A 6,539-nucleotide genomic window follows, 5' to 3' on the forward strand; every position below is an offset into this window, starting at 1 on the left:
CTGGATGATGATGAGGGCTGCAGGCGATCCTCCAGGTGATGAAGAGGGTTGTATGTACCTGGGCTGGATGATGATGGGGGCTGCAGGTGATCCTCCAGGTGATTATGGGGGTTGTATGTACCAGGGCTGGATGATGATGAGGGCTGCAGGCGATCCTCCAAGTAATGATGGGGGTTGTATGTACCAGGGCTGGATGATGATGAGGGCTGCAGGCGATCCTCCAGGTGATGATGAGGGTTGTATGTACCAGGGCTGGATGATGATGGGGGCTGCAGGCGATCCTCCAGGTGATGATGGGGGTTGTATGTACCAGGGCTGGATGACGATGGGAGCTGCAGGCGATCCTCCAGGTGATGATGGGGGTTGTATGTACCAGGGCTGGATGATGATGGGAGCTGCAGGTGATCCTCCAGGTGATGATGGGGGTTGTATGTACCAGGGCTGGATGATGATGGGGCTGCAGGTGATCCTCCAGGTGATGATGAGGGTTGTATGTACCATGGCTGGATGATGATGGGAGCTGCAGGTGATCCTCCAGGTGATGATGGGGGTTGTATGTACCAGGGCTGGATGATGATGGGAGCTGCAGGTGATCCTCCAGGTGATGATGGGGGTTGTATTTACCAGGGCTGGATGATGATGGGGGCTGCAGGCGATCCTCCAGGTGATGATGGGGGTTGTATGTACTAGGGCTGGATGATGATGGGAGCTGCAGGTGATCCTCCAGGTGATGATGGGGGTTGTATTTACCAGGGCTGGATGATGATGGGGCTGCAGGCGATCCTCCAGATGATGATGGGGGTTGTATGTACCAGGGCTGGATGATGATGAGGGCTGCAGGCTATCCTCCAGGTGATGATGGGGGTTGTATGGACCAGTTCTGGATGATGATGAGAGCTGCAGGTGATCCTCCAGGTGATGATGGGGGTTGTATGTACCAGGGCTGGATGATTATGGGGGCTGCAGGCGATCCTCCAGGTGATGTTGGGGGTTGTATGTACCAGGGCTGGATGATGATGAGAGCTGCAGGCGATCCTCCAGGTGATGATGGGGGTTGTATGTACCAGGGCTGGATGATGATGGGGGCTGCAGGCGATCCTCCAGGTGATGATGGGGGTTGTATGTACCAGGGCTGGATGATGATGGGAGCTGCAGGTGATCCTCCAGGTGATGTTGGGGGTTGTATGTACCAGGGCTGGATGATGATGGGAGCTGCAGGCGATCCTCCAGGTGATGATGGGGGTTGTATGTACCAGGGCTGGATGATGATGGGAGCTGCAGGTGATCCTCCAGGTGATGTTGGGGGTTGTATGTACCAGGGCTGGATGATGATGGGAGCTGCAGGTGATCCTCCAGGTGATGTTGGGGGTTGTATGTACCAGGGCTGGATGATGATGAGAGCTGCAGGCGATCCTCCAGGTGATGATGGGGGTTGTATGTACCAGGGCTGGATGATGATGGGGGCTGCAGGCGATCCTCCAGGTGATGATGGGGGTTGTATGTACCAGGGCTGGATGATGATGGGAGCTGCAGGTGATCCTCCAGGTGATGATGGGGGTTGTATGTACCAGGGCTGGATGATGATGGGGGCTGCAGGCGATCCTCCAGGTGAAGATGGGGGTTGTATGTACCAGGGCTGGATGATGATGGGAGCTGCAGGTGATCCTCCAGGTGATGATGGGGGTTGTATGTACCAGGGCTGGATGATTATGGGGGCTGCAGGCGATCCTCCAGGTGATGTTGGGGGTTGTATGTACCAGGGCTGGATGATGATGAGAGCTGCAGGTGATCCTCCAGGTGATGATGGGGGTTGTATGTACCAGGGCTGGATGATGATGGGGGCTGCAGGCGATCCTCCAGGTGATGATGGGGGTTGTATGTACCAGGGCTGGATCATGATGGGAGCTGCAGGTGATCCTCCAGGTGATGATGGGGGTTGTATGTACCAGGGCTGGATGATGATAGGGCTGCAGGCGATCCTACAGATGATGATGTTGGTTGTATGTACCAGGGCTGGATGATGATGGGGGCTGCAAGCGATCCTCCAGGTGATGATGGGGGTTGTATGTACCAGGGCTGGATGATGATGAGGGCTGCAGGCGATCCTCCAGGTGATGATGAGGGTTGTATGTACCATGGCTGGATGATGATGAGGGCTGCAAGCGATCCTCCAAGTAATGATGGGGGTTGTATGTACCAGGGCTGGATGATGATGAGGGCTGCAGGCGATCCTCCAGGTGATGATGAGGGTTGTATGTACCTGGGCTGGATGATGATGGGGGCTGCAGGTGATCCTCCAGGTGATTATGGGGGTTGTATGTACCAGGGCTGGATGATGATGAGGGTTGCAGGCGATCCTCCAGGTGATGATGAGGGTGTATGTACCAGGGCTGGATGATGATGAGGGCTGCAGGCGATCCTCCAAGTAATGATGGGGGTTGTATGTACCAGGGCTGGATGATGATGAGGGCTGCAGGCGATCCTCCAGGTGATGATGAGGGTTGTATGTACCAGGGCTGGATGATGATGGGGGCTGCAGGCGATCCTCCAGGTGATGATGGGGGTTGTATGTACCATGGCTGGATGATGATGGGAGCTGCAGGTGATCCTCCAGGTGATGATGGGGGTTGTATGTACCAGGGCTGGATGATGATGGGAGCTGCAGGTGATCCTCCAGGTGATGATGGGGGTTGTATGTACCAGGGCTGGATGATGATGGGAGCTGCAGGTGATCCTCCAGGTGATGATGGGGGTTGTATGTACCAGGGCTGGATGATGATGGGGCTGCAGGCGATCCTCCAGATGATGATGGGGGTTGTATGTACCAGGGCTGGATGATGATGAGGGCTGCAGGCGATCCTCCAGGTGATGATGGGGGTTGTATGTACCAGGGCTGGATGAGGATGGGGGCTGCAAGCGATCCTCCAGGTGATGATGGGGGTTGTATGTACCAGGGCTGGATGATGATGATGAGGGCTGCAGGCGATCCTCCAAGTGATGATGGGGGTTGTATGGACCAGGGCTGGATGAGGATGGGGGCTGCAAGCGATCCTCCAGGTGATGATGGGGGTTGTATGTACCAGGGCTGGATGATGATAGGGCTGCAGGCGATCCTCCAGATGATGATGGGGGTTGTATGTACCAGGGCTGGATGATGATGAGGGCTGCAGGCGATCCTCCAGGTGATGATGGGGGTTGTATGTACCAGGGCTGGATGATGATGGGGGCTGCAAGCGATCCTCCAGGTGATGATGAGGGTTGTATGTACCATGGCTGGATGATGATGAGGGCTGCAAGCGATCCTCCAAGTAATGATGGGGGTTGTATGTACCAGGGCTGGATGATGATGAGGGCTGCAGGCGATCCTCCAGGTGATGAAGAGGGTTGTATGTACCTGGGCTGGATGATGATGGGGGCTGCAGGTGATCCTCCAGGTGATTATGGGGGTTGTATGTACCAGGGCTGGATGATGATGAGGGCTGCAGGCGATCCTCCAAGTAATGATGGGGGTTGTATGTACCAGGGCTGGATGATGATGAGGGCTGCAGGCGATCCTCCAGGTGATGATGAGGGTTGTATGTACCAGGGCTGGATGATGATGGGGGCTGCAGGCGATCCTCCAGGTGATGATGGGGGTTGTATGTACCAGGGCTGGATGACGATGGGAGCTGCAGGCGATCCTCCAGGTGATGATGGGGGTTGTATGTACCAGGGCTGGATGATGATGGGAGCTGCAGGTGATCCTCCAGGTGATGATGGGGGTTGTATGTACCAGGGCTGGATGATGATGGGGCTGCAGGTGATCCTCCAGGTGATGATGAGGGTTGTATGTACCATGGCTGGATGATGATGGGAGCTGCAGGTGATCCTCCAGGTGATGATGGGGGTTGTATGTACCAGGGCTGGATGATGATGGGAGCTGCAGGTGATCCTCCAGGTGATGATGGGGGTTGTATGTACTAGGGCTGGATGATGATGGGAGCTGCAGGTGATCCTCCAGGTGATGATGGGGGTTGTATTTACCAGGGCTGGATGATGATGGGGCTGCAGGCGATCCTCCAGATGATGATGGGGGTTGTATGTACCAGGGCTGGATGATGATGAGGGCTGCAGGCTATCCTCCAGGTGATGATGGGGGTTGTATGGACCAGTTCTGGATGATGATGAGAGCTGCAGGCAATCCTCCAGGTGATGATGGGGGTTGTATGTACCAGGGCTGGATGATTATGGGGGCTGCAGGCGATCCTCCAGGTGATGTTGGGGGTTGTATGTACCAGGGCTGGATGATGATGAGAGCTGCAGGCGATCCTCCAGGTGATGATGGGGGTTGTATGTACCAGGGCTGGATGATGATGGGGGCTGCAGGCGATCCTCCAGGTGATGATGGGGGTTGTATGTACCAGGGCTGGATGATGATGGGAGCTGCAGGTGATCCTCCAGGTGATGTTGGGGGTTGTATGTACCAGGGCTGGATGATGATGGGAGCTGCAGGTGATCCTCCAGGTGATGATGGGGGTTGTATGTACCAGGGCTGGATGATGATGGGGGCTGCAGGCGATCCTCCAGGTGAAGATGGGGGTTGTATGTACCAGGGCTGGATGATGATGGGAGCTGCAGGTGATCCTCCAGGTGATGATGGGGGTTGTATGTACCAGGGCTGGATGATTATGGGGGCTGCAGGCGATCCTCCAGGTGATGTTGGGGGTTGTATGTACCAGGGCTGGATGATGATGAGAGCTGCAGGTGATCCTCCAGGTGATGATGGGGGTTGTATGTACCAGGGCTGGATGATGATGGGGGCTGCAGGCGATCCTCCAGGTGATGATGGGGGTTGTATGTACCAGGGCTGGATCATGATGGGAGCTGCAGGTGATCCTCCAGGTGATGATGGGGGTTGTATGTACCAGGGCTGGATGATGATAGGGCTGCAGGCGATCCTACAGATGATGATGTTGGTTGTATGTACCAGGGCTGGATGATGATGGGGGCTGCAAGCGATCCTCCAGGTGATGATGGGGGTTGTATGTACCAGGGCTGGATGATGATGAGGGCTGCAGGCGATCCTCCAGGTGATGATGAGGGTTGTATGTACCATGGCTGGATGATGATGAGGGCTGCAAGCGATCCTCCAAGTAATGATGGGGGTTGTATGTACCAGGGCTGGATGATGATGAGGGCTGCAGGCGATCCTCCAGGTGATGATGAGGGTTGTATGTACCTGGGCTGGATGATGATGGGGGCTGCAGGTGATCCTCCAGGTGATTATGGGGGTTGTATGTACCAGGGCTGGATGATGATGAGGGTTGCAGGCGATCCTCCAGGTGATGATGAGGGTGTATGTACCAGGGCTGGATGATGATGAGGGCTGCAGGCGATCCTCCAAGTAATGATGGGGGTTGTATGTACCAGGGCTGGATGATGATGAGGGCTGCAGGCGATCCTCCAGGTGATGATGAGGGTTGTATGTACCAGGGCTGGATGATGATGGGGGCTGCAGGCGATCCTCCAGGTGATGATGGGGGTTGTATGTACCATGGCTGGATGATGATGGGAGCTGCAGGTGATCCTCCAGGTGATGATGGGGGTTGTATGTACCAGGGCTGGATGATGATGGGAGCTGCAGGTGATCCTCCAGGTGATGATGGGGGTTGTATGTACCAGGGCTGGATGATGATGGGAGCTGCAGGTGATCCTCCAGGTGATGATGGGGGTTGTATGTACCAGGGCTGGATGATGATGGGGCTGCAGGCGATCCTCCAGATGATGATGGGGGTTGTATGTACCAGGGCTGGATGATGATGAGGGCTGCAGGCGATCCTCCAGGTGATGATGGGGGTTGTATGTACCAGGGCTGGATGAGGATGGGGGCTGCAAGCGATCCTCCAGGTGATGATGGGGGTTGTATGTACCAGGGCTGGATGATGATGATGAGGGCTGCAGGCGATCCTCCAAGTGATGATGGGGGTTGTATGGACCAGGGCTGGATGAGGATGGGGGCTGCAAGCGATCCTCCAGGTGATGATGGGGGTTGTATGTACCAGGGCTGGATGATGATGATGAGGGCTGCAGGCGATCCTCCAAGTGATGATGGGGGTTGTATGTACCAGGGCTGGATGATGATGAGGGCTGCAGGCGATCCTCCAGGTGATGATGAGGGTTGTATGTACCTGGGCTGGATGATGATGGGGGCTGCAGGTGATCCTCCAGGTGATTATGGGGGTTGTATGTACCAGGGCTGGATGATGATGAGGGCTGCATGCGATCCTCCAGGTGATGATGGGGGTTGTATGTACCAGGGCTGGATGATGGGAGCTGCAGGCGATCGTCCAGGTGATGATGGGGGTTGTATGTACCAGGGTTGGATGATGATGGGAGCTGCAGGCGATCCTCCAGGTGATAATGGGGGTTGTATGTACCAGGGCTGGATGATGATGGGGGCTGCAGGCGATCCTCCAGGTGATGATGGGGTTGTATGTACCAGGGCTGGATGATGATGAGGGCTGCAGGCGATCCTCCAGGTGATGATGGGGGTTGTATGT

This window comes from Phyllobates terribilis, unplaced genomic scaffold (genome assembly GCF_046119375.1).
Source record: "Phyllobates terribilis strain yellow unplaced genomic scaffold, ASM4611937v1 Scaffold_1281__1_contigs__length_335605, whole genome shotgun sequence".
Lineage (NCBI taxonomy): Eukaryota > Metazoa > Chordata > Amphibia > Anura > Dendrobatidae > Phyllobates > Phyllobates terribilis.